The sequence below is a fragment of the Bos mutus genome, chromosome 18 (genome assembly GCF_027580195.1).
Source record: "Bos mutus isolate GX-2022 chromosome 18, NWIPB_WYAK_1.1, whole genome shotgun sequence".
NCBI classification, from domain to species: Eukaryota; Metazoa; Chordata; class Mammalia; order Artiodactyla; family Bovidae; genus Bos; species Bos mutus.
Window position 1 is genome coordinate 48,260,823 of NC_091634.1, and position 27,448 is coordinate 48,288,270.

Below are 27,448 nucleotides of genomic sequence, written 5' to 3' on the forward strand. Positions count from 1 at the left end.
CAGCTATACTGAGCTCTTCAGCCTGTATGAGAAATCGTAGTTTAACAAATCAAGTCAGCCTGCATGCTTGTTGGTCACTCAGAATGTGACAGCCTCAGGAAACCGCCAGAGTGTGCATTACTTCTCCCCAGTGCGTCAGTGCTTGAGTCTGTGTGCATTTTCAGAAGGCTCCTGATCCGGTAGAGCCTTGGTGGTAAGTCCCCTCCTGTAGTTGTCAAGGGGACATGAACATAGGCCCCCTTTAGAGCAGGTGTCTGTGTGTGTCTCCCGGCTTGGTCTTTTGGCGAGCTCACATTCTCAGCTGTGGATCAGTCCCCTCAGCTGCTTTCCCTTCCTCTGGCCTCCCCTTTCTCTGCAGACTGGCAGCAGAAAGGCAGCAGAAGGCCGAAGGCCACGCACCCTGCGTGCCTCTGCTCCTGGGTGGCTGCTCCCGGGACAGGTTGCTGGGTGCCGTCCCGCCTCCTCTAGCAGCGCCGCCCCTGCCTGGGCCTCAGCCGGTTTCCTTGCATAGTTCTACCTGTGCAGAAGCTGTCTCCAGACTGGCTGTGTGCCTCACAGCTTTACACACCGATTCTCTTGGTCGTGAACCATGTAGCTCACACTTGGCTGACTGAAGTTTTGTCTTTTGTGGTTCAGCCTCGTCACTTGATCTAAAAATTTGTCTTTGTTTTTCCAGATTTTGCAGATCTTTTAAGATGATCTGGATTGTGATGACTCAGAACATATTGGTACACAGTTGCTGGCTTGGAGTTCTGTGTGATGTTGTTCAGTTGTTAGGTTGTGTCTGTTTGTGACCTCATGGACTGCAGAACGCCTGGCTTCCCTGTCCTTCATTATCTCCTGGAGTTTGCTCAAATTCATGTCCTTTGAGTCAGTGATGCTGACTAACCATCTCATCCTCTGCCGCCCCCTTCTCCTTTTTGCCTTCAATCTTGCCCAGCATCAGGGTCTTTTCTGATGAGGTGGTTCTTCGCATCAGGTGGCCAAAGTACTGGAGCTTCAGCAATAGTCCTTACAACGAAGGAGCAAACATCTTTTAATTTCATGGCTGCAGTCACTGTCTGCAGTGATTTTGGAGCCCAAGAAAGTAAAGTCTGTTACTGTTTCCACTTTTTCCCCTTCTGTATTCTGTGAAGTGTGGGACTGGATGTCATGTTCTTAAGTTTTTTTGAAAGTTGAGTTTTAAGCCAGCTTTTTCACTCTCTTCTTTCACTTTCATCAACAGGCTCTTTAGTTCCTCTTTATTTTCTATTATGAGAGTGATATCATCTGCATATTTGAGGTTGCTGGTATTTCTCCCAGCAGTCTTGATTCCAGCTTGTGACTCATCCAGCCCAACGTGGGCTTTTGCCCGTGGCAGCGAGCGGGGGCTGCTCTCTAGTTGCGGTGCGTGGGCTGCTCATTGCAGTGGCTTCTCTTGGTGGGAACACGGCCTCCAGGGCGCCCTGGCCTAGTAGTTGGGGCACACAGGCTTAGTTGCTCTACTGCATGTGGTGTCTTCCCAGACCAGGGCTAGCAAACCCGTGTCTCCTGCATTGGCCGGCGGATTCTTTGCCACTGAGTCACCAGGGAAGCCCCAGTGAATATAATTTCTGAGAAGTGAAGGCGTAGTCCTTTGGTTCTGTTTTCTTGTCGGGACCAGTTTCTTCGCCCTCTTTCTTGCCATAGAGGGCAGCCCTTGGCCAGCCTAGGACATGGGAGCCCGTCCGAGCCTCCCTGCTGTGGACCGGAGTGTCTCCATCTCCAGCAGGGAGGGGGCAGGCAGGGAGGCTCCTGGGCTGAGGTCTCAAGATGCGAGCACCACGGGCGCTGTAGCTGTCTGGGGAGGGCATTTACTCAGATGTTCTGGGTCCCGGCCATGGAGAATTGGCGTTTCTTTGAACCTTCTCTCTGAGCCTGTGTTCAGAAAAGCTAGAGTAGAGGAGCAGTAGGATTTGTTCGTTAGGTGTTGGCTTCGGGGCTGCCTAGAAAGCATTTAGTTGTCCAACTAGAAAGTCATGAAGAGGGTAGAGGTTACAGGTGGCATACAACATCTGTCGGTCGTTCGGGATGTGGGGTTTAGCTGCGTTTCTGCCGCAGAGCTGGCGGCAGCTTGGATGCTGCTGGGTGCCTTCCCTTTGTGGCTCATCTCTGGCTGGAATCCAGCCAGGCTTCCTGGGAGGGGTTCTCTCTGTGTGGGGTGCTCTGTGCCACACGCTGCCCTGTGCTGGAGGATAGATCTCGTTTCCTTTTTATGGCTTGGAAGCTCTTGCCTCTCTAACCAACTCTGCTGTGGAAAGTGGCTTCTTGGTGCGTGCTTATGTCTGTGCTCATGCATGTGCACACACACAAGCAAACTCCTCACGGACCTTCCGTGATGCAGACACCAATGGGGCTGTCGTTAGGATTGGATTCTGCATATACTAAATGTGGGCTGCTGTAAAATGTTGTCAGACCAAAGGACATGTTTGAGGCAAATGGAAGGAAAAGATCATTCCGTCCCTAAGTTTAAAATTTTTTTATGTTTTATTCCGCACCCCCCCCCCAGTGTTACTGAGACACAATTGACATTTCACCTTGTGTAAGTTTCAGGTATGCAGTGAAATGACCCCATGGATCTAGTCATCTTCTGTCACCTCACACAGCGGTAAATGTTGTTTCTTGTGATAAGAACTTGTAAGACCGCTCTGCCCTCTCTGCCATCTCCCTCCTCCACCACACCTGACTCTCTGTGCCAGCTGCCTCTCGTGGGCTCCCTCTCAGCTCTGTGTGTGTGTCGATCGCTGTTGTGTTCTGCATCAGTGTCCGTATGAAGCTGAGGCACACGCCTTTGTCTCAGAACAACTTCAGGGCAGGTGGCTCCTGCGCACGACGGGGGGAGGTTGCAGACGGGTCTCACCTGCTTCCTGAGATGTGCTTGACCTGTGCAGGCGAGCAGGCTGTGGCCAGTGACTCCCTGACTCCCCAGGCAGGCTCTGGGTTTGGCTCAGGGCTAGACTTGCAGGCGTGTCAAACAGCTGGCCAGTCCCTTTGGCGTGCCCGTCCCAGGGTCTGAGGGTGGAGTCTGGGACAGGCTTCAGCTTAGGGAATGTTCTCCTTCTGGGGGGATTTCAGGACTCAGGACAGGTAGGTGTTTTAGGTTCTTTATCTCACCTGTGGCTCTTAGAGCGCCTCTGTTTGTGGGAACAGAGCTCTGGTGAGTGTGACCACCGTCACCTCCCCTTGTGGGCGTGCTGTGGGGGAGGTGGGAGGGCGGGTGGGGGGAGGCTTCTCTCCAGGGTCAGTGGGGCCTGCACTGGTGCACTTGGTGTCTGCTTCTTGACTCTCTTCCGTGGGCTTTCCACCCACTGTATCTGCACTGTGTGGAGCACTGCGCCCCCGCTGCTTCTGGTACAGCTCTGTCACTGCAGACACAGGTTAAATGGCAGGTGTCCACATAGCGGGACGGGGAGGCTTGAAGTCAGACAGAAAGCAGCCTCAGGAAGGGCCTGTCCCCGCTGTTCCAGCAGAGGTGGGATGTCCATGCTCCCTCAGGGCTGCCTCCTGGCAGGTTTCTGTCCTGTTGGAACTTTCGTCCACAGGCTCACCCTCTCCTCTGTGGCTCCTCCCACTCCTACCCCAGGTGACCTTGGTCCTCACACCTGTCTGGGCCTTAGTCAGCACTGAGCATCTTCTTCTGCCTTAGGTCACAGGTGGGCATTTCCAAGTGGCAGGAGGCTCCTGGAGAACCAGGCAGTGGTGGTCCGAGGAGGCGGACAGGGCTTGAGAGGGACTGTTTCCTGAGGTTGTACTCCGGGTGAAGAGAGTGCGCCCCACAGCCTGGGACGCACGCGTTGCTCCCCACTGTTCTGTTCTTGCACAGAGCAGTGGGGGAGACAGGGCCTGATGACCAGTCCTGGCAGTTGTACAGGTTTGTGTGGAGCCCTGCAGATCTGGGGACTCAATCGTGTGTTTCTGTGTCACTTTAGGGTGTGTTTCTGTGTTACTTTAGGGGAGGTTGCTTGTGAGTAACACTTGTAATCTTAAGTGGAGAGGGGGAAATATTGATTCATTGTTTCGCTGGAGACTTGAAGGTGGGGGATTTGTCTTTAGTTTTCTTGTAGTGTATCAATATTATCCAAATTTTTTACAATGAAGACAGACCCTTCCTCACCTCTCTTATTGTCTTAAGCCCTGAACCCAGCAACTGGACTGTGTCGTGAGGGGTTGGGGGCCTGAGTCCTTGGAAGAAAAACTATGACAAACCTAGACAGCGTATTAAAAAGCAGAGACATTACTTTGCTGATAAAACTCCATCTAGTCAAAGCTGTGGTTTTTCCAATAGTTGTGTATGGTTGTGAGAGTTGGACTGAGCACCGAAGAATTGATGCTTTTGAACTGGTGCTGGATAAGACTGTTGAGAGTCCCTTGGGCAGCCAGAAGATCAAACCAGTCAATCCTAAAGGAAATCAACCCTGAATATTCACTGGAAGGACTGATGCTGAACTCCACTACTTTGGCCACCTGATGCAAAGAGCCGACTCCCTGGAAAAGATTGCTGGGAAGATTGAAGGTGAGAAGAGAAGGGGACGACAGAGAACGAGATGGTTGGATGGCATCACTGACTCAGTGGACATGAGTTTGAGTAAGCTCTGGGAGATGGTGAAGGACAGGGAAACCTGGTGTGCTGCAGTCTGTGGGGTTGCAAAAGGTTGGACATGACTTAGCAACTGAACAACAATAAGATAATTGTTATCTTTGACAGTGGTATGAAAATTGAAAATCCAGACAAAAAAGTTATTTGACAGAGCATAGTTGAATAAATAAATGGCCTTGTGTTTTAAAGACTGCACTTGTATTTTTGGGTTAGGCTATAAGGCCGGGACAAACTGTTGATCTCTAGTTCTGGAGAGCCGGGTGCAGTGGAGGCTGCAGTAATGACTGCTTTCAGCTCTGCCTTGGCCCGTGCACTGGGCACGGTCTGACACGTCTACCTTGGCTTTCTGGGCTCCGGGGAAGGAGGATGTGGGTCTGAGCAGGGGTCTCTGCCCCCTGCTGCCTTCCCGGCCTCCACAGTATGGCCACACGGCACCTGGACTTGAAGGGTCCCCAGTGGTCTAAGGGGGAGAGCAGACATGGTCTGAACAGTGAGTGCTGGGAGGCCACGGCCCAGAGAGCTGGCCTGCCTGCACTGTGTCACCCAGTGGATGAGCCAGGCCCAGCCATCTTCCCCCTGCTTGACATCCATTCCTGGGGCTGAAGATGTCCACCGACACTGGATGGTGAAGTGAGTAACTTCAGGGTGTGTGTCTGTGTGTGTGTACACAAACATGTCCACCAACAGATACTCTCCAGGCAGGATCTGAGTAGTCACGGGACATTGCTTTCTTGCGAAGAGAATTCTGAAGGTTTGGTTCTGTGGCTCACGTGTCCTGATGAGCCTGTGGACAGGGTTCTGTCTGGCCAGGACAGGGGCCTGGGCTATAGGGCGGGCCCTGGGCCCCTGCTCTGGAACTGGGGCCACACTCGGGTCCTGCTGGCAGTGCTGCAGGGCGTCCCTGTTGGGCGCTTGACAGTCCAGCTCCGTAGTTCTGATTCAGGTGTGGCTTCCCCTTTGCACAAAAGGCTGCTTCTGGACGCGTCCCGAGGCGGCTTCACATGGAATCAGCTGCCAATGCAGACCCAGGAGATGAGGCGACTGCGACTGGCACTTGTTTGCGGTGAAGGGGCGGCGGGCGGGGCTGTGCACTGACGCCCCCGTGTGACTGCCCCGTGGTCCTCTGTGCAGAAGCAGGTCCACCTGCTTGTGAGAGCTGAGAGTGGGCTGTCCCATGGGGTTGCCGCACCTGGTTTTTGGACGGAATGCTTGTCCCGTGTGGCTCTTTGTTGATGGTGTACGATTGAGGGGCAGGCCACAGGAGAGCCACTGCCCGTTCGGACTGGCCGCCCAGGGGTGTTGTGGTTTCTTTCTGCAGCGCTCCCTCGGTCACCCAGGCCTGTGTGGCTGTGTGGGTCAGTAACTTGCTCTCCTCTCAGGGTTGGGCCCTGGGACCTGTTGAGGCCATGCCTGGCATGACATTTGTTATCAGGGCTACATTTCAGGCAAGACCCACTCAGCCTCTCCCCTCCTTTAGACACCAGGCCTCGTGTGGGTCATTCGCGTGGAGACTGGCAAGTGCACTTGGCGGTGCCTGTGTGTCTTCTCTTGGCCCTTGAGCCTGCGTGCTCTGGGTTGTTGCTTTGTCCACCAGCCAGAGCACCTCCCTCTGGGGCCCCTGAGAACGCAGGTGTGGCCACCAGGGGCCCTAGCGGAGCCTGTGGCTTAGCCAACCTGGGAGCAAAGGAGTTAAAATCGTATTGGTGTTCTGTACTTGGTGGCCAGAAATAATCATCTCTTCACAATGAATTGCTTAGTAGAAAGGAGGTGCTTTTATATACCCGTTTATCTTTGGACCTGGATTGAGTAGTTTGGAGATGCAGAAAATGGAGTGTTAAATAAAGGTGAAAGTGTTTATTTTTGCGCGATAAGGAAACTGAAATGGCAAGTGTCTGTAGCAGGTCATTTCCTTCTAAATTTTTTGTTTTTCTATTTACAAGAATCTTCGATGAAAACAATGACGTGAATGGAGCTGATGCCTCGTTTGCCCTCTGCCTCCGTTCCCACTTCTGTAAGTGCAAGGGTGCGCACCGCACATCCCTGGGACCTAGGTCAGCACTGCGCAGCAGCCGCTGAGGCTGGGCATTGGGCACGGCTGGTCTCTGCCCGCCCGCGTCCAGGCCACGTTGCTCCAGCCCAGCGGCTTCCTAACCCCATGTTCAGTTTCCAGGGCAGACCAAGATCCCCGTTTGCTGCTCGTTGACATTTGATTTTTTTTTAAAGTAATTATCCTGAAGTGTTTCACTCCACCTAGAGCTCTTGGTGAATTAATTCTTCTCTGTTCTGCTTGGCCCCTCAGCACACACATGGAAAGTCTAGAACTTTTGATGGTTGTTAAGTTGGCTGCAGGCGGTGCCCTGTGTCACAGTAGTTATGGTGGTGATTCGTCAAGAAGATGCCTAGGTGTTGGGTGGTCTGGTTCTCTGTGTTCAAGGCATTCTTTCTTCTTCACCTTTTGGGCTTTCAGAGCATCACCTTCTGAGACCTGAGTGGAGTGAGTGGGTGTGGGGCCTATCCCCAGCACAGAAGCCTCTGGGCCTGGCTGCCCTTGGCTTTAAGAGACGAAGTTCAGAGAATGTCCACACAGGCCCCCACTGGTCACACAGCAGAGCTGAACCTCCAGCTGCTGCTGACCTTTCTGAACAGAACACCCGCTTGGTTGAAGCAGAGCCTCTGTGTGAGGCCCATGGGGAGGGCCATGAGGGAAAGGTCTCACCCAGGGTGCTCCCAGGGGCCCAGTGCCAGCCTGGCCTGGAAAGCTGGTCCCAAGACCAAGGCACATGTACACTGCTGCCTGTGTTGTCACAGATCTGCACAGGTGTAGACATGGGGAGTGGGAGTGGATGTGGGTGTGAAGCCCCTGTGACATGGACAAGAGCCCAGAGGCTGCAGCCCCACTGTTCACAGGGATCTGTGACGTGGGGCTGGAAGTTGCAGCGAGACCCACAGTCTCTCCTTCATTAAACCCAGCAGCGGTATGTGGGTGGAGTGTGTTTATGTGAGGGTGTGTGAGTGTGGAGGGGGTGTGTGGATGTGTGTGTGTGTTGTGTTTATGTGAAGATGTGTGTGTTGTGTTTATGTGAGGGGGTGGGTGTGTGTGGAGTATGTGGGGTGTGAGGGTATGTGTGGGGAGTGTTCCTGTGTGGGGGGGTATGGAGGGGTCTTTGGGACCCAAGGTTGTGGATGTGCTTGGTGCTGGTGGCGTGTGAGGACTGCGAACCCCCGGAGGAGCCTGGGGGCTGTGGTTTAAGAAGTGGGTGTGGCCTCACAGAAGGAAAAGGACCAGATGTCAGCAGTCAGCATAGTAGTTAACGCCTGCCTCGCGTTGTAAAGGGCTTGCTGCTTCTCACTGCTCTCAGCGCAGTGTTCTTCACAAAAGGAATGGAGCAGAGGAGGTGCGCTGGGGGAGGGCAGGGTGTCGTCGGCCCCTCCCCAAGGTCCTTCCCTCACCCAGAGCACCCAGCTTGCTCCTGGCTCTGTCGCCCCCGCTGCCCCCACCCCAGTCCCAGCACAGAAGGAGCAGCCGGGGGCAGCCCCTTCCCAGCTCCCTTGCAGGGGTGGCCTTGGGGAGGACCTGTTTGTGCTCCTCCTTGTCCAGGGAGAAGGGCCATCCTGCCGGGGAAGGAGGCAGGCTGGGAGGGACTATGATGCCAGAGTTAAAAACGGCCCTTTGTCATTTCATCTACTGTGTCTCTCTGTGGCTTTGACTCTTCCAAGGACCTCATATCCGTGGAATCTTACAGTAGTTGTCTTTCTGTGACTGGCTGCCTCACTGAGCATAATGTCCTCAATGTTCTCTGTTCCTCAAAATCCCGTGTGGTAGCATATTGCAGGATTTCCTTCCTTTTTAAAGCTGAATGATGAATATTCTATTGTATAGATAAACCACATTTTGTCATCCATTCATTTGTTGATGGACACTTGGGTTGTGTCCATGTTTTGACTCTTATGAGTAGCGCTCCTGTGAATGTGAAAGAGCAAATAACTCTCTGGAACCCTGCTCTCATTTGCGGGGAGGGTATGTGCTCAGGAGTGGACTTGCGGGGTCGCGTGGTAATTAGGAGCTGGGCTTTTTGTGGACCCTCCCAGTGGCTGTGGCGTCTTACATTCTCCCCACAGCGCACCATGGGTTCAGGAGCCACCCCTGCCAATAGCTGGTCCTGGGCCTTGGATGGCTGAAGGGCCTGGGATCAGCCCTTGCAGGCAACAGCCTGGCTTCTGTTGACATCTATGATGTGTGATGTCCTTTTTAAAAAAAAAAAAAAATTATTTGGCTGTACTGGGTCTTGGTTGTGGCGTACAGGATCTTCATTTGCAGCATGTGGGATCTAGTGTCCTGACCAGGGGTGGGGCCTGGGCCCTGTGTCGGGAGTGCGGAGTCTTAACTACTGCACCACCATGTCCTTTGGGGGGAATCCCCAAAATTACACTGTACCTTTTTCACAGAACTGACACTTCAATCTGCAGTGTTGTTCTGGAAACAACAGTTCAACTGGCATGTGAACACCTTTATGCCAATAAATTTGGCATCTTAGATAAGATGGACAAATTCCTTAAAAGACACAAATTACCTAAGCTCACTGAAGAAGAAATGGATCGCCTGAGTAACCCTGTGTCTATTAAAGAAATTGAATTTTTAATTAAAATCTTGACACAAAGAAGCCTTCAGTCCCTGGTGTCCTCACTGGTGATTTCTACCATCCCTTAAAGAGTGGGGAGCATCCGTCATACACAGGCTTCCCCTCTGTCCTTGAGGCAGGGTTACGTGGGTTCTGTAATCAGAGAAGGTCATGCTGAAAAGCCACAAGCCAGTTCCCACATGAATGTGGCTGTGAAGACCCTGACTTTGAAGCAAAGTAGATTAGCGATTTAAAAGGATAGTGATGCAGGCAGGATTTATCTCAGCAGCTCGTACTGGATTTAACATTCAAAAGTCAATCACTGTAACATGCCAAACTGACACCTAAAAAAGAAAAACTGGGAGATCATCTCGAAAGATGCAAAGAAAAGAAAGTGACAAAACCCCGTACCTCTTCATGCCAAGTTCAAAAGGCCGCCTTCGTCTGCTGAGCAGCTGGGGCCCTGCCGTGGCTCTTCGTGCTTACCTGTGAGTAGCTTGGCTGAGCCTCCCCTGACACCAGGTGAAAGTGGGCTGCTGGGGGCACCTCTTTTGTTCTCTTCTTAAAAATAAAAATAACCTTATTGCTGAAGCAATACTCTGCATTGCGGAAAATTAGGAAATAGTAATAAGGAACTTTTTTGCATAAAATACCATATATTCATCATATGGAGAAGAGATCTTGTGTGTGTGTGCATGCGTGTGTGTGTTTACACGTGTGCATACATGCAGAGATGGGCACAATAAAGGACAGAAAAGGTGTGGACCTAATAGAAGTAGAAGAGATTAAGAAGAGGTGGCAAGAATACACAGAAGAACTGTACAAAAAAGATCTTAAATTAGTGATGGTGTGATCACTCACCTAGAGACAGACCTCTTGGAGTGCACAGTCAAGTGGGCCTTAGGAAGCATCACTATAAACAAAGCTAGTGGAGGTGCTGGAAATCCAGCTGAGCTGTTTCAAATCTGAAAAGATGATGCTGTAAAAGGGCTGCACACAATATGCCAGCAAATTTGGAAAACTCAGCAGTGGCCACAGGACTGGAAAAGGTCAGTTTTCATTCCAGTCCCAAAGAAAGGCAATGCCAAAGAATGTTCCAGCTACCCCACAATTGCACTCATCTCACATGCTAGCAAAGTAATGCTCAAAATTCTTCAAGCTAGGCTTCAACAGTACATGAACTGAGAACTTTGAGATGTTCAAGCTGGATTTAGAAAAGGCAGAGGAACCAGAGATCAAATTGCCAACATCCGTTGGATCATAGAAAAAGCAACAGAATTCCAGAAAAACATCTACTTTTGCTTCATTGACTACACTAAAGCCTTTGACTATGTGGTTCCCAACAATCTGTGGAAAACTCCTACAGAGATGGGAAGACCAGACCATCTTATCTGCTTCCTGCGTGAAACCTGTATGCAGGTCAAGAAGTAACAGTTAATACTGGACATGGAGCAATAGACTGGTTCAAAATTGGGAAAGGAGTACATCAAGGCTGTATATTGTCATCCTGCTTATTTAGCATATGCATAGTATATCATGAGAAATGCCAGGCTGGATGAAGCACAAGCTGGAATCAAGATTGCTGGGAGAAATATCAATAACCTCAGATAATGCAGATGACACCACCCTTATGGCAAAAAACTAAGAGGAACTAAAGAACCTCTTGATGAAGGTGAAAGAGGAGAGTGAAAAAGCTGGCTTAAAACTCAACATTCAAAAAACGAAGATCATGGCATCCGGTCCCATCACTTCATGGCAAATAGATGGGGAAACAATGGAAACAGTGACAGACTTTATTTTCTTGGGCTCCAAAATCACTGCAGATGGTGACTGCAGCCATGAAATTAAAAAACGCTTGCTCCTTGAAAGAAAAGCTATGAGAAACCTAGACAGCATATTAAAAAGCAGAGATATCACTTTGCTGACCAAGGTCTGTCTAGTCAAAGCTATGGTTTTTCCAGTGGTCATGTATGGATGTGAGAGTTGGACTATAAAGAAGGCTGAGTGCTGAGGAATTGATGCTTTTGAACTGTGGTGCTGTAGAAAACTCTTGAGAGTCCCTTGGACTGCAAGGAGATCAAACCAGTAAGCTCCAATACTTGGGCCACCTGATGCAAAGAGCTGACTCATCAGAAAAGACCCTGATGCTGGGAAAGATTGAAGGCAGGAGAAGAAGGGGATGACAGAGGATGAGATGGTTGAATGGCATCAGTGATTCAATGGACATGAGTTTGAACAAAACTCTGGGAGATGGTGAAGGACGGGGAAGCCTGGTGTGCTGCAGTCCATGGGGTCGCAAAGAGTTGAACACAACTGAGCGACTGAACAACAGCAAACAACAACAATGCATGTATTGTGTGTGTGAGGCTGCAGGGCCCAGGTGTTCCTGCACTGGTCCCGGTACTGCTCTGGAATGTTGGCAGCTGTGTGGACAGCTCTGTGGTCAGTGGTCAGCGGCTGGGGTGAAGGAGTGGCCTGATTGCATCTGGGGGAAGGCTCCTACTCAGGGCTGCACTCACGCCCTGGGAGCTGATTCCTTGCAATAAACCTCTTAATATGCATATCTGTGTTTCTGATGGAACCCTGGCTGACGAGTATGTGATACGTATTTATTAATTTTACAGTCCTGTTTTACAGTCGGTGACTGTTGGTGTGTGTCGGCGAGCTTTGTCTGGCCTACTGCAGGGCCGTGGAGAGGCCTCCGGGGTGCAAGGCCTCGCCCCCGGCCTTTCCCTGACGCAGTTCCCGCCCTGCCCACCAAGCCCTCCTCTGCCTCTGCCCGTCTGCACTAGTGCCTTGGCTGTGCCTTTCAGCTTGCCTGTTTTATGGGTCATTAAAATGAAAGTCCACTTTTGACTGTTTAGGCTCTGTTACATGTCTGCTTTTTATTGGTTTTGTGTTACTAACTTCATCACGTTTCTTCTAAGCTGTTAGATATATTCTGATTTGAAACGCCTCTTTATTGAGATATTTTTTGGAAGTAAACACTTTTTCCTCTAAGAATCACTGTTACCGGTGTCTCCCAGTTAACTGTGTAGCATTTTGTCATCCCCGGTTTTAAACACTTAATTCCCAGTGTAGTTTCCTATCTCTCTGACCCTTGTTCTTGGTTCTCAGACTTAAGGTGCCTGTGGTCTCCCCCACCGCACTGCACTCCGGTGTTAAGAGGTCGGTGCTTTCAGGTTTGTTAGACTTGCTCTGTGGGCCTCGTGTGGACAGTCTGTGTGACTGCTTGTCCCATGTCCTTGAAGAGCAAGGGCGTTGGTGTGATGACTGGCTGGGGTGTCGTGTGTGCTCACTGGGTCAGACTGGCTACTGTGTTCTAGTCTCCTGTGTTCTGATGTTTGCTGGGCTAATGTCCATGGCCCGTCAGCCCTTGCAGGGTGCTGGAGCATCTGTTCTGTCGTTGTATCAGGGTTTGCTTTTGACTCCAGGGCGTCCTCCCGTCTCCTGAAGGGAGCCTCTGCTCTGCAGGGGTGGCTGCTTCCCCCCTGGTTGTGTCCAGGGCTCTCTGCTTGCTGTTTAACCCGGGTGTCTTTCCTGTCCTCTCAGTCTTTCTGGGTTGTTACGTTCTCGCCGTCCCTTGCTTATCCTGAGCTGGGCAGATACATTTTCCGTTCTAGTCTGACGTACTTCGTCTTCAGCTGTGTTTCCTAGTCCTCTCACTTTGGTACTTAATAAATGTTTAGTTCTGTCACACTGTCACACTTGACTTCTGTTTCTTTTTTCTTTCCTATTTTGCCTTTTTAGTTTTTTTCTCTACAAGTTTGGGAATTATACATTTTCGTGGTCACCTTGGAAGTCAGTGATGTGTGACAAACCAGCCTTTCTCTTGGTTTCCTGGTGGCTGCACGGCTTTTGAAGATTTTGAAACTTGTATGGCTTTGAAGAAGTTCAGTGTGAGATGTAGGGAAACGACCCCCTGACTCTTTGACCCTCTCGCCTTTCCTCACAGTTCTCATCTCCTCGTTTCCTGTCCTGTGTGTGTGTTTATATATTTTCACCTGCAACTTTCACTTCTTCCGAATGATCTTTACTGAAGCTTCATAATGAAACCAGAGAAGTGCACTGCAGTGTTTCCTGAAGGTAAAGACAGGGGAGAGCCCGCCCTGACCTGTGCAGGCCTCAGCCGGGCTTCTGCCTGCCTGCGATGCGAACCTTGCTCTCGCCCCTGGTTCTCCTACTCCCAGATGCCTTCTCCAGGCTGCAGAGGAGCGCCTGCATTTGTCCCCAAGATTCCTTGATTCAGCATAATTTTGGAAGATGGAATTATTTTATCCTCTCAAGTCTGTGTTGGTTGGTTCACTTGGAGCTGCTGACCCAGTGGCCGTGGTCCTTAGAACTGGTCCTTGGATGCCCTCCCTGCACAGAGGCCTGGTCAGTACCCCTGTGATTACCTGAGCCCAGACAGTACCATCTGTTCAGTTGAGACTTGTCAGGGGCTGTAAATAAAATAACACTTGCGAGTACAGCTCCGTGCAAATGCAATTGAAATGGATCGTCAAGCCCCACACACTCCCTGAGGAGTGGGCGCTATTGTTGTTGTCGTTGATAGTCGCTTTGGGTACCGGGCACTTGCCTGGGTCCGTGTGGCCCCACAGGGCAGTGATGCTTGTCCTCATTTATAGACAGGGAGACGGAGTGGCGGGTTGAATGGCTTGCTCATGACTTCAGCCCGTGAGCATCAAGTGTGTGCCATGGCCACAGCCACCCCGCAGGCGGTGAGGGGCCCGACTTCCTGAAGCCCTGGCCTGAAGCAGCCTGTCATGCAGGCCTTCACTCCCTCTACTCCATCCGGTTTGGAGCCAGAACAGGGGAGGGAGCCTTCCATGGTCCTGGGATTCTCTCTCAGGGCCCAAGGCACTCGTGTGAACACCAGGAAGCAGGAGCAGTGACTGCTGGCAGTGAACCTGGTGCTGGACGCAGCCTCGAGCACGTGTGTTTCCTCCCTGGAGTGGACTCGGGACCAGGTCCTCTCTCTGGAGCAGCTGCTGACAGGAGACATGGGGCTTGCCTGCTGCACCGCACCCCCAGCCCCGCGCCAGCCTCGTGCGTGGGAACACCTGTGTGCTGTGACTTACACAGAAGATCACACACGTGTATTCAGAGATACACACTTTGAAAGAATTTGCCACAGATGCAGTTTAAATAGCTGAATCTTTAAAACAAAGCCCTGGAGTTTTTAGCTGTTGATTTGTATGTCTGTTCAGGAAGTTAGGTTTGTGAGTGGTCGTGACTAGAGGTCCTCCTGAGTCCAGGACCTGCCCAGGCCCCTGTCCGCACCTCTTCTCTGTCTTCCACCCCTTTGCCATGTGGAGGAATTACTGAAGAAGACACTGAAGAAATGAAAGTTTGGTTATTCTATAAAAACAATTTCTCAGAACATTTTTAGCAACTCCATTTTACCATACAATTTTTTCTTTCTTGGAATATTTAGTATTTGATTCTAATGATGACTATACTGAGAAGTGTATCTGTAGGGCCCATAAATAGATTTTTGCAACATGAAGTATCAAGTTTGTTTTTTCCTCTTAATAATGTGAGCTCATGATCCAGGGGTTTATTTGCCTTGTTTTCTGTACAGTGGCTTAAAAATATGGTAGGAAGAAGATAGGAGAAAAGTGTGTTTCTCTTCACCACATCGCAGACTGGAAGACCAAAGGGGACAGGGCAGACGCTTCCGATCCAAGGAGACGGTGCTGGAGTTACGCCAGGCACGCCTGCTTCCCTTCTGTGCTGTTTGGTTCATGTTGGGCATCTCTCTGCAAGCCTGTCAGGAGCTCCCCTGTTTATACCACTGGTTTATCCTGGACTGAATGGTTTGGCTCCAAGGTCTCAAACTCTCCAAAGATGAAATGGCCTCTGTTTTCCAAACAAAGTTGGAACTGGGTTCTGAGGCTCGAAACTTAGATGGTCTGGCCTGGGCCCTTCCTCAGGTTGCGGCTGCCCCCCCGCCCCCCCCTCTTCTGGGACTTCCCAGTTGCCTGTGAAGCCCGGTGCGGAGCCAGTCCTCGGAACCTTGGACCCATGGGCCTGGGGAGGCTCAGGTGATGATGTGTGGGAAGGAGGACTGGACGCCTCTGAGGTGGCTCAATGCCCTGTGCCACAAGGCTGCCGTCTCATGGCCCCTTCATGTCCATACACGAGTTTGCACAAAGATGGTTCATCCAGGGGCTTTATTTTGCTTCTGCAGGTATATAATTTTGCAGTGTTTGGGGACTGGAAGCACGTTTGCATACATGGAATTGCTTTCACTGGTACCAGTGGGATTTAAGCAGTGGGCAGGGTAATAAGGAGAGGGGATGGGTGCTCCTTTAATCTGGAATTCCTTTAATCTGGAATTTTTGTGACATTACCCTCTATTTACAGCTTTCAGGAATCATCTGGTGTCACCGCACATATGTTCAGAGCTGTTGCCAAGGTGATGAGCCTCCTCTCACCGCCCACACAGTCCTGCTGGGAGGGGCTGCCTGGTGGGGTCTGTTCACTAAGAGGTCTACAGGCTGCCCCCTTGTAGCTTGATGGCTCGACTGCTTTCCCTGGTAACTTAAAAAAAAATCCTGTGATGCGTTTCCCATGGAGCGAAGGGGACCCATGTTGCCTCTGTGGTGGTTTTCAGCCGACTTCGTTAGAAACACACAAGTGACTTGGGCTTCATGTGTTTGTCAGTGGAAATATCCATTTAAACATTTAAAAATATTGCATATAAGCAACTTTAGTCATGACCTGGGTTATGATTTACAGGTTTTTCCCTGGGTTAAAGGAGTTTGAAGTCGTGTATATTTCAGTGCTGCTCCTCCAGTCCGCCTCTCTGAAGGCTGTTTGCACAGTCAAGTATTACTTGTGTGTCATTCGGGGCCTTCTGTTCACCTGCCACTGCACTTTCAGGAACAGGAAACATCAACCGTGTTTGGGTCCTGAACCCTCTGAGGATTGGGGCAAAGCTGTGAATGGATCCTCTCACACTTCAGAGTTTCTGGGGCCTCAGGGCTCCCCTGACCCTTGTGCTATCACCTCTGCTGCCCCTGAACTTGGTCTCAGAGCTTCGAATTCAGTCTCTGTTTAGATGAAAGTTCCTGATTAGTGCCTTTGGGTAGAACCTGGTCTTACTCCACAGAAGACTCTCTTACACGCAGAATTCCTTTTCCCCTTTCTCAGTCAAGCTCTCTTAATAGTTTTACAACTGAAGACATATGCCACCACCAGAAGTGACAGAGAGTGGTGTGAATGACTGTGCCAGTGTGAAGCTGCATCAGGTTTTTAAAAACTATTTATTAACTGTGCTGGGTCTTGGTTGCTGCACAGGCTTTTCTTTAGTTGTGATGAGCGGGGGGAAGTTGCAGTGCTCAGGCCGCTCTTGGCAGTGACTTCTTACGTTGTGGAGCACAGGCTCTGGGGCATGCGGGCTTCAGCAGTTGCTGCTCCCGGGCTCTAGAGCACAGGCTCAGTGGTTGTGGCATACGGGCTTAGTTTGGTAACTACCAGGCACCATGTGGGGTCTTCCTGGATCAGGGATCGAACCTGTGTCTCCTGCATTGGCAGGCAAATTCTTTACCACTGAGCCACCAGGTAAGTCCTGCATCAGGTTTTTACCAGGATTTAGTTTCTTGTACTTTGATTTCTAGTGATAAGCCTTAAACTTTTAGGTATACGCATACAGAAGTGTAGACGGGTGCTCACTGTAGCACTGTTTGTATTGCCAGAGTTGGAACAACACAAATGCCAGTCAACAAGAGAAAGTAAACACCACACTGCAGTCATAATAAAGTAGAACTACATTTAACAGAAGCCTCGATGAATCCCTAAAGCATTCTGGAGGGCAAAGGTGTATGAGGATCTGCGCAACATGTTTCCTGTAAGAATACCATGTCATGTGTAGAGGCTGACAGTGCAGCATTAACACGAGTGTGAAGACATGCATGGTGAGGATTAGCCTCAGAATCCAAAATCTTCAGAGAAGAGAGGAGGAGACAGCAGGATTCATCGGGGCTGCAGCTACGCATGTATTATTTTATATAATACATTCCAGACCAAATATGGCAAAATGAACAGAGATGGACACGTCAGCGCTCCTTTAATCGCGCCTCATGCTTTTCTGTTTGCTTCTGCGTTGTTACTTTGTTGTAAGATGACAAGGATAGAAAATCCTTCCTGTGAGGAGATCACGAAAGGAACCAACCCGATTTAAGCACGTTCACGGCCCTCCAGATTCCTGGAATGGTTTGGGAAAGAACTAAACCTCAACACTGAACATGTGCGTCAGACAGTGGTGCTGTGGGCTTTGAGGATGCAGAATTGACCTCAGTTGCTGCTGTTGATGGGCTCGCCCAGCCTGTAATTTTTTTAATTAAAGTTTCTTAGTTTTTTTGTGATTGTTCTTGTGTTTTTTTAGTATTTATTTATTCCTTCCTTTTGGTTGCACCAGGTCTTAGTTGCACCTTGAGGGAAGTCTTGGTTGCAGCATGCAGGATCCGGTTCCCTGACTGGGGACTGAACCCCAGCCTCCTGCGTAGGGAGCGCGGAGGTGCGGACCACCAGGGAGGTACCTCTGTTTTGTTTTTAACTGGCAGGTGGTGCGGTTTGAACCAAGCCGGCCAGTCGGCACACCTTGGCTTGTGTCCAGGGGAGCCCCCAGGTCCCCTCATGACCCAGCTCCAGCTCTTAGTGCAGTGCCTAGACCTCACCTCGTGTCCCTGTCCTACCTGAATGGGACCTGTGACAGGCAGAGTCCCCTGGAAGCCTCCAGCTTCCTCGCCTGGAGGGGTTTCTGGGTGGGACATGGTTCTACTCTGGACTCCCAGAGCTTCTCACTTGCTCACTTGGGACACTCATTCCCACAGTGCCTGTGAAATAACTGTCCTAGGGCCAGACTTGTAGAGTTTCTCCATATTATGTAGGTAAAATGATTAGTGAAACACAGAATCTTACATGAGGTTTGTGGAGGCACTTTGCAGTTCCATCAGCTTGATTTTGTCAACTGGATGACAGAGGCACTGTATGTGCATAGTGGGGGATTATAAAATACAAATAAGACCAGAAACACATTCCCGCTGGGATCCCAGTGTTACTCGCTTTTCTGGATTCTTGCTTTGTGGATTAATTATATTTTATTATTACCTGTTGCATTTTAGCAAAAACGAGATCCTACTATTATTACCTGTTGCATTTTAGCAAAAACGAGATCCTACTGTCTTATAACTGCTGCTTTCTCACCCAGCGGCCTCTGCCTTTCCGTCTCAGACCTCAGAGCAGCTGCAACCTGCCCTTCAGCGTGTCTGTCAGAGCTGGCACAGGATTGGCCCTCTTTTTCTTATAGGGCCAGGGGAAATACCTCAGGCTTTTGCCACCTAAGAGGTACTAGGACCACTATTTGCAGGTATTGACATGCTGGTGACTCCAAGGAGGGTCTGGCGGGGAGGAAAGCCTGCCCTGGCAATGGGAGGGCTGTCAGAAGTCCTTGCTGGGTCCCCTTCCAGCTGTCCCTTTTCTCCAGGGAGGGAGCAGTATGTGCCCACCAGCCTCTTCAGTTCAATTCAGTTGCTTAGTTGTGTCCGACTCTTTGCGACCCCGTGGACTGCAGCACGCCAGGCTTCCCTGTCCATCACCAGCTCCCCGAGTTTACTCAAACTCGTCCATTGTATCGGTGATGCCATCCAATCATCTCATCCTCTGTCGTCCCCTTCTCTTCCTACCTTCAATCTTTACCGGCATCAGGGTCTTTTCAAATGACCAGCCACTTGCTTTGGGCTAAACTGAGAATGTTGTTAATCTGCTGTAAACAAACCCCAGGTTCTGTGATAACCACTCCCTGGCTCGGACTAGCCACGCTCAGAGTCCCTTTCCCCAGGCAAGGGGAGCAGCCAGAGAGCCAGGCCTGGGGCCTTCCTCAGGTGGAGGTGACCCTGAAGCCAGGGGTCTGAGGGGCCATGGTGCACAGGACAGGGGGAGAAGCTTGGGGAGCGAGCGGCCAGTTGCTGTTGCATAGATGTTGTGTTTGTCCCTAGGCATGGTAACGGCAGCAGGCACGGCACAAGTGCGTCCTCAGTTCTGAAGGCCAGACTCGGGAGTGGGGGTGCTGATGGGACGCCCCTCGCCAGGCCTGGCAGAGGCCCCCGCCACCCCCGGTTTCCTGGGCTTGTGGCCACGGCGCCATCCCCTTTCTCTCACCAGGATGCCTGCGCTGGGGCAAGGGTCTGCTCAGAGCACCTCGAGACCCTCACTTGGTTCCCTCTTGCCTGGTCAGGTCGTGCTCACAAGTGCCGCGTGGAGGGACCTTTGGGGTCTGCCATTCAGCCCCTTGCAGTGTCTCCCAGAGGGGAACGTGGAGTTTTTCTCTTGTAAACACACAGGTTTTAGGTGTGCGGTGTCAGTGTGCTCACCTGGGACTCAGCCCATCGAGGAGCTCTTCGTGACCTGCAGGGACCACTGTGGGTGCTCCATGTGCCGGGTGCTCCCAGCTGCTCACTGAGTCGTGGACACGCTTTGTTTGCAGTTTCCAGCTGTCATGCACGAGGACCCCTCCCACAGGAAGTGGGGTGTTTGGGCTGATGCGTTTCCCCTGTATTCTCAGTGCCTTCTCACTAAGGAACAATCACTGTTTCTCTGTGAGCTCCGCTGCCCCACCCAGGACTGGCTTTCTCTTGGGTTTTGCCAAAGCCAGCTCTCCAGGGAGGAGGTGAGTCTGGGCGAGCGTCTGCCACGGTCAACACGTGTCCTGCTCCGAGTGAGCGGTGCCAGTGCCCAGGAAGGGCCCTCAGGGGAGGCAGAGGCCACACCGCCAGTGTCACAAAGGCACAGGGTCACTACGAGCAGGGCTTGAGGCTGGGGTGTGCGCTTACAGCTCCTGTCTGTGGTGCTAGACCTGTGTTTAGAAGGTCTCGGCCAGTGCAGTTGCTCTGAGAGGTCAGCCAGTGTCTCCTTGCTCAAGTTCCACAGTGACACGTCGGGAGCTGAGGACTCTGCATCCCTCCCTGGTCCCTCATCCCCAAGGCTGGCTGATGGTGACTTTTGGGGCAAAAGAGGTGGCTTCATTATGGGTTTATTTCTGGATGACTTATTTGTTAACTCATTAGGCTTGTTTTGTTCCATGCATCCCCCTGGCAAACCTTGCTATTAAAAGAGGGAAATAACCAGCCGTTTACTTAAATGTAAGGAAAGTAGAGATGATTGTTTTCTTGGTAGCCTTTTTCTATTTCTACAAAAAGCTTTCTGTTTTAGGAGCAGAGCGTATGTGGACAGTGTTTCCACCACAGACAGGCCCCTTCTAGGCTGCAATGAGTCTGGCAGTAGTGTCCCCTTTGACAGATGGCTGGGCCAGGGTGGCCTTGGTCCCAGGAAAACCTCAGCAGCACGTGACGGGGGCAGCAGCCTTTCCCGGCTTGGACAAGTGGACGTTCAGGGCACAGGGGTGTCATCATGGGGCCCAGCGAAGGACGCGTCTGGGGGCACCGTCCAACGCAAGGTGGTGCTCACATCTGTCCAGTGACATGGAAAAACCTGCCAAGAAGCTTCCTCCTCCTGCCTTTGTTCTCAGCCTGCGGTGGGAGCCCAGACCTAGTGAACCCGTCTCCAAGGCTCCTCTGCCGTGAGACACACGAAATGCAGCTGTGAGTGCCTCCTGGTGCAGCAGCATCACCATTTCTCACGGTGTCACAGGACAGGCGTGAGCACTCCCCAGATGCGTCCTCCGCTGGGCCCCACAATGACACGCCTGCAGCCCTGCATGTCCACCTGTCCAAGCCGGGCACTGCCGAGGCTGCTGCCCCTGTCACGTGCTGCTGAGGTTTTCCCGGGGCCAAGGCCACCCTGGCCCAGCCATCTGTCAGAGGGGACGCTGCTGCCAAGACTCACAGCAGCCTGGACCTACCTGTGCTGGAAACACTGTGTCCACGTACACTCTGCTTCCTAAAACAGAAAGTGTTTTGTAGAAAGAGGCTACCAAAAAGCAAGGCACCCTCCCAGGCCTGCTCAGAGGCCAACCTGCAGTCTTCTCCCTAAAATTTTTCAAGTCCACACAGGCCTAGCAGACAACCAGCTGAAGTGCCGCCGGCCACTAGGGGTGAGCGCGCTGTCAGAGCACATGGCCCAGCAGGCTGACGTGAACGGCCTTTTTAAAAAGCACTTCTAGAAGAGTGGGGGACTGGGCGACACATGTCCTCAGTGAGGACACGCTGCAGGAATGCACCGTGGGGCGCGTGGGCTGTAGGACCAGACCCCCGGAGAGACCCCTGCTCGGTCACCTGTGCATGGGCGCCGGGCCCCCTGGAGGAGGAGGGGGCACACAGTGGGTCCTCCTCCTGGGCTCGCCCAGACGGCACCCTGCTCTGTCCTGGGAGGCCTGTGATCACCACGTGCCAGCCACGCGAGGCTGGGCAGCGCCTCCCGCCCTGGCACTCTGCTCCGTGTCCATCCCTCTGCCTAGTTTCCTGACTGGGAGATGTCCTTTTATGTCCAAAATGTTAGGCTTGTACAGAATTCTTCTGTCAGCCGTCCTTCGGTTTGTCCAGCAGCATAGGCCAGCCTGGGGGCACAGGGAGGTGTTGAGGGCCGGGCAGAGTGGGAGGGCCCCCGGAGGCCCCAGCTCTGGGCAGGAGGCCCCTCCTCTTCCTCAGAAGGCACCTTTTGTAGGCCCGGTGCCTCGGGGCTCCTGGGGGCTTGGTTCCCACGGTGGTGATGGCTGTTATCCGAGCCTTGTGGGAAAGTGCCAGGACAGGGGAGGTGTTAGCACTTTCACACGGGGCTGGTGGCCCAGACTGTAAGGTTGTGTGTTGTGTGCTCGTGTGTGTTTGTGTTCAGGCAGGCTGCTCCAGGCTGGTGGAGGCAGTGTCCTCATCTCGACCCTGGGCCTTGCCTACGCCTGAGGATGGCGGTGCTGAGTCCTCAAGCTGCTTGGCTGCCTGGTCACGTGGCTGGTAGCCCATCGTCAAAGTCACAATTAAGGCTTTTTCGAACCAACTGGCTGGAAGAGTGTTGAGTTTCCTGTGAAGCTCCCGTCACGTCTTAATTTAGAAACTGATGAAAGGTCTACCCAAGGGTGTCATCGGGGGCAGCGGGGCATGTCCATGTTGTGATAAAGTGATCACAGCAGAGGCAGCGTCCAGCCGCCTGCTGACTTGGGTCTTGCTGCCCACAGTCTGCATGTGGCAACCTGGGGCGGCTGGGGGCCTGGGTGAGCCGCCGTGAGGTCGCTGGGTCCCAGGGTCTGCAGCACAGACCCTCCTGCGCAGTCACAGAACCACGCTGCTTTGTTTTCCTTCACTGAAGCATACTTGATCTGCCATGTTATGTATGTTTCAGGTCCACAAGGCAGTGATTCGGTGTTTCTATAGATCAGACTCCAATACGGCTACTGTAAGGTGCCGTCTGTAATTCCCGTGCTGTGCAGTGCAGCCTTGCAGCTCATTTCTGTTACATGCAGGAGTTCGATTCTGTTAGGTCCATACCTCTCTCCTGCCCCTCTGCCTTACATCTGCTTGCTGGTGGCCGCTGGTTTGTCCTCGACATCTGTGAGTCTAGTCACCAGTCTGTTGTGTGTTTTAGATTCTGCAGAAGTGGTGTCATGCGGTGTGTCTTTCCTGTCTGACCTACTTGGCTCTGTGTAATGCTCTCCAAATCCATCTGTGTTGCTGCAAAATTTCATTTTTTATGGCTGATTATTAGTCCATCGTGTCTGTGTGTGTGTGTGTATGCGTGCATGTGCATCACATCTTTATCCAGTCATCTGCAGATGGCCGTTTAGGCTGTCTCTGAGTCTTGGCTATTCTGACAAGTGCTGCTGTGCACACTGGGGTGCGTGTATCATCGTGAATTAGTATTTTTGTTTTTTCCAGACATATTCCAGAGTGGAGTTGCTGGGTCATATGATAGTTCTGTCTTTAGTTTTTTAAGGAACCTCACACTGTTCTCCACAGTGGCCGCACCAGTCCGCATTCCCACCAGCAGTGCGTGAGGGCTCTCTTCTCCACATCCTCCCCAGCGTTCGGTATCTGTACGCTTTAATGACGGCCATTCTGAACAGTGTGTGGTGGCGCCGCACTGTGGTTCTCACTTACATTCTCTCATCATTAGCCGCGTGAAGCATCTTCTCATGTGCCTGTTGGTCATATGTGTCTCTTCTTTGGGAAAATGTCTATTCAGGTCTCTTGCCCGTTTTCTGAATTTTTTTTTTAGTGTTTTCAGTGTCTAAATTCTTTATATGTTGTATACATATTTACATGTAATATACATATATATCTGTATATATACACACACATAGGGCCATAGTATGAGGCTTGTGGGATCTTAATTCCTCGACCAGGGACTGAACCTGTGTCCTTAGCAGTGAAAGTGTGGAGTCCTAACCCCTGGACTGCCAGGAGATTGATGTTTCTATCATTTGGATATTAACCCCTTTTGGTTATATCATCTGCAGGTGTTTTCTTCCACTCAGTAAGTTGTCCTTTTTATGATTTCTTTTGTTGTACAAAAGTTTAAAATTTACTTAGATACCCTTTGTTTATCTTTGCTTTCATTTCTTTTGCCTTTAGAGATGGATCCAAAAAAACATTTCTGTGACTTATGTCAAAGAAAGCTCTGCCTATGTTTTCTTCTAGGAGTTGTATGGTTTGCGGTCTTACATTTAGGTCCATTTTAATTTATTTTTGTATATGGTGTAGGGAAATGTTCTAATCTGTAATCTTTTACATATAGCTGTCCTTTTTTCCCAGGACCACTTATTGAAGAGACTGTCTTTTCTCCATGTGTATTCTTCGTCATAGCTTGATTGCCATAGGTTTTTGGGTCTCTGTCCTGTGACATTGATCTGTGATCTAAATGTCTGTCTCTGTCAGTGCCATACTGTTCTGACTTTTGGAGCTCTAGAATCTAGTCTCAAGTCAGGGAGCATGATTCCTCCAGCTTTGTCCCTTCGCCTTAGGGCTGGTTTGGCAGTAACTCCCTCACCATCCAGTGGTTAAGATTCTGTGCTCCCTGGATGAGGGGCACAGGTGTGATCCCTGGTTGGAGAACCACGCTCCTGCAGGCCATACAAAGCAGCCTTAAAAAAAAAAAAAAGACTGCTTTGGCAATTTGGCAAAAATTGTGCTTCTGGGTAAATTTTGGGGTTATTTGTTTTAGTTCTGTGGGAAATGTCATAGATATTATGATAGAGATTGCGTTAAACCAGTAGATTGCTTTGGGTCATCTGGCCATCTTAACAGTATTAATTTGTCCCAACTCAAGAGCATAAGATATCTTTCCATTTTTTTATATCACCTTCAATTTCCTTCACCAGTGTTTTATAGTTTTTACAGTATAGATCTTTCATCTCTGTAGATAAGTTTTATTCCTAGGTATTCTTTCATGCCATTCAAAATGGGATTTTTTTCTTTCTGACAGTTCATTATTAGTGTATAAGAAAAGCAACAGATTTCTGTCCTTACCCACTTAGGCCAGTGTTTGTGAAATGTCCTGACAGCTCTTGTTGTGAGGAAAACCGTCTGTTTCTGTCTTTGCCCTTGGCACACCCTGGGAACACGCTCACAGTGACTTCATGAGCTGTGAGTGTGGTGCCTCCTGGCGCTCTGTGCTGTGTGTTACTCCACTTCCTAAAACATGGTTGCTGAACATGCTGCAGCAATGGGGGGCCGAGTATGGTCAGGAAGCACGCAGGACGTGAGCTGCATCTCCGGGCACGCCCCCAGACTCCCTCTCATGCTCATGTTCTCCTTTGGTGAAGAGTCTGCTTGTGTCGCTTGTGTCTTTTGTCCATTTTCTGTTTGGATGTTGGTCATTCGTCTGACTTGTGGTGGGCAGTTTGTCTCTTCATCCTGTAAATCCGGTCTTCACTGGGCGGCTTTCAGTTTGGTTGAGATGCAGAGGACCGGTGTTTCCCTTTTTGAATGAATGGCTCTGCTGGTGTCGTGTCTAAGAACGCTGCCTATCTAAGATCTCAAAGATTTCTTCTACGGTTCCTAAAATTTGTACAGGTTTTTATAGTTTTTTTTGAGATGTATACCTGAATTCCCATTATTATTTGGAGCACTTGTTAATGATACTGTGTTTTTGTTGTTTTTACATGTTCTTGCTAGTTAGTAGACATAGGGTGGATTTTTGTGTGTTGATCTGCTATTTTGCAGCCTCTTTGAGCTCACTGTATCGTGGAGTTTTTGGTTGATTCCTTGCAGTTTTTCAGATAGACAGTCATGTCGTTATCAAGTAGAATGTTTTATTTTCCGTCCCAATTAGTTTGTGTCTTTTCCCCCTTTTCTTCCTCATCCTCTGACTGGTGCTTCAAGGACGATGTCCAGAAGCGGGAGTGGGAGGGAGGCGTGTCCCGTGTCTCACTGTCAGGGCGATGCTGGCTGAGGTGCTGTCCACGCCCCTCCTCTCTCTGAGCGGTTCCTGGACCCTGTGGTGCCGAGGGCTTGGGCCTCAAAGTCTTAGGCTTTGAATGCCAGACACATTTTCTGCATCAGTTGTTAGGATTGGGTGATTCTTCTTCTCTGACCTGTTGATGTGGTGGGTTATGTTGATTAGTGTTTGAGCACTGAACCAGGTTTGCAGGTTTCTAACACCAGCGTCGCTGTCCAACCTCTCTGGTCACCTTCTCCACGTGGTGACCCTGCGGGGGTTACTCTGGACCTGGTGCTGGCTCTTCTCTCCATTTGTCCTGCAGCCGCCTAGTGGGTGGGCTTTGTGTCCCTGGCTTTTAGCAGTGCTGCAGGGTCACCCAGGGCCACTTTCCCTGTCCTGTCTCTCCCCAGAGCTGTCCTCCTCTGGGCCTTCAGTCTGGTCTTCCTCTGGCTTGTGCTTTTGTCTCTTGGTCATCTCTGTCACTTTCTTTCTCTGTGGATCAGCCGTGGAGGTGTGTGGACTTGCCCCCTGTGCTCTTGGTCACCTGAGTTCTCAGGCGGGTGCCAGCCTGTCCCTGTCTTCTCCTGCATTTCCTGTGCATCTTGGTCCTTCTGTGTAAGATGGCTGTTTTTCCTCCTGCGTTTGCAGCCCCTTCACCCCCATCTTCAGAGCTGTGTGTTCACCTTTAATTGATCAGGTTTTCGTTTCCATTCTGGCCGCAGTTACAGTGGCTTGTCATGTGCTCTGTGCAAGGGGAGGGTCTCCCTGCAGCCTGGGAGCCCTGAGCTGCTGTGCCCTGTGTCCAGTGACCTGCCCTTCTGTACGAGGCATGGGGCCCCCAGAAGGGAGTTGGTCCTGGGACAGAGCCTGGCAACCAGCCCCCCACTTTCTGATCACCTCCTAGGGTGCAGTCTGTCCGTAACCAGCATTTTAAACTTTATTACTGTGAAATGTAACATAAAATCTAAAAATCTGCAAAATATTGATAAAAATGTAGAATCTCATTCTCACAAAGTGCACATGGGTGTGGCCTTTGTGTAGAAAACTCCTGTCACACTCCCGGGCGTGACTCCCCTCCACATTTGTACAGCGATCACCACTCGATGTCTTAGTCGTCCTGTCGCCTCAGTTAGGCAGACAGACAGTATGCCCTTTCCCCCCGTGACTTGTGAGATGGTTGGGCCTGTGTGACTCAGTTGCCCCTGGGGCCGCTGGTGCCTGTGTGGTGGGGCTGTGTGCGTGGCTGTGTCCGTGCTCCTGTCAGGATGTCAGTTCTGCTCTGTGTCCTTGCTGATGTTCTGTATCTTGTTTTGGTTTTTGTTTGCATTTCTCACCTGGATTTCCTCTCTTGTGAAGGGCCTATTTAAGTCTTGCGTCCATGTCTGCAGTGGACGTCCACTCTCTGGCTTGCCGGTTTGTGGGTGCTCTCTGCAGAGGCTGCCTAAGGGCTTGCTGGCAGGTGCGTGTGTAGGAAGCGCCCTCTTCTCCTGTGGGATGGCGACCTTTAATGAACAAAACGTGCTGTTCTCCAGGTGTCAGAATTTGCAGACTTGGCCACTGTGGTCAGTGTTCTGGCTCTGCAGGCGTCGTCTTTACCTTGAGGCTGCGGAGACGTTCTCTGCCGTCCAGTGCATGTTCTTGCCGGTCTGTGGGTTCTGTGGCGGGGCTGGAATGGGGGGAACCACTGCCATTTCTGCACGTGGACTTTGCCGGCAGCAGAGTCCTCAGTGGGAGTGCAGCTCACCTGCCCTGGGCTGGGCCTGTGGGGGTCCGTGTCAGCGTCAGGCAGTTTTTTAAAAACTGTGACATTAATTTTTTAAATTAATGTTTATTTATGGAACTTGAGGTTCTCTGCTTTCCTTGTTAGGTTTATTAGCAGGGT

The 27,448-nt window shown here is 51.0% G+C and overlaps 1 protein-coding gene across 6 annotated transcripts in view; it reads left to right on the top strand.

The window, feature by feature from the left end:
* Window positions 1–27,448, top strand: part of ANKRD11 (ankyrin repeat domain containing 11) — a 119,553-nt gene that overhangs the window by 63,401 nt on the left and 28,704 nt on the right. Inside the window, exon 3 of one of the 6 annotated variants that reach the window (XM_070388531.1) lies at window positions 6,556–6,626. The exons of the other annotated variants lie outside the window; for them this stretch is intronic. The gene's annotated coding sequence lies outside the window, so the exon portion shown is untranslated. The remainder of the gene's footprint in view (window positions 1–6,555; window positions 6,627–27,448) is intronic. 6 annotated transcript variants of the gene reach the window in all.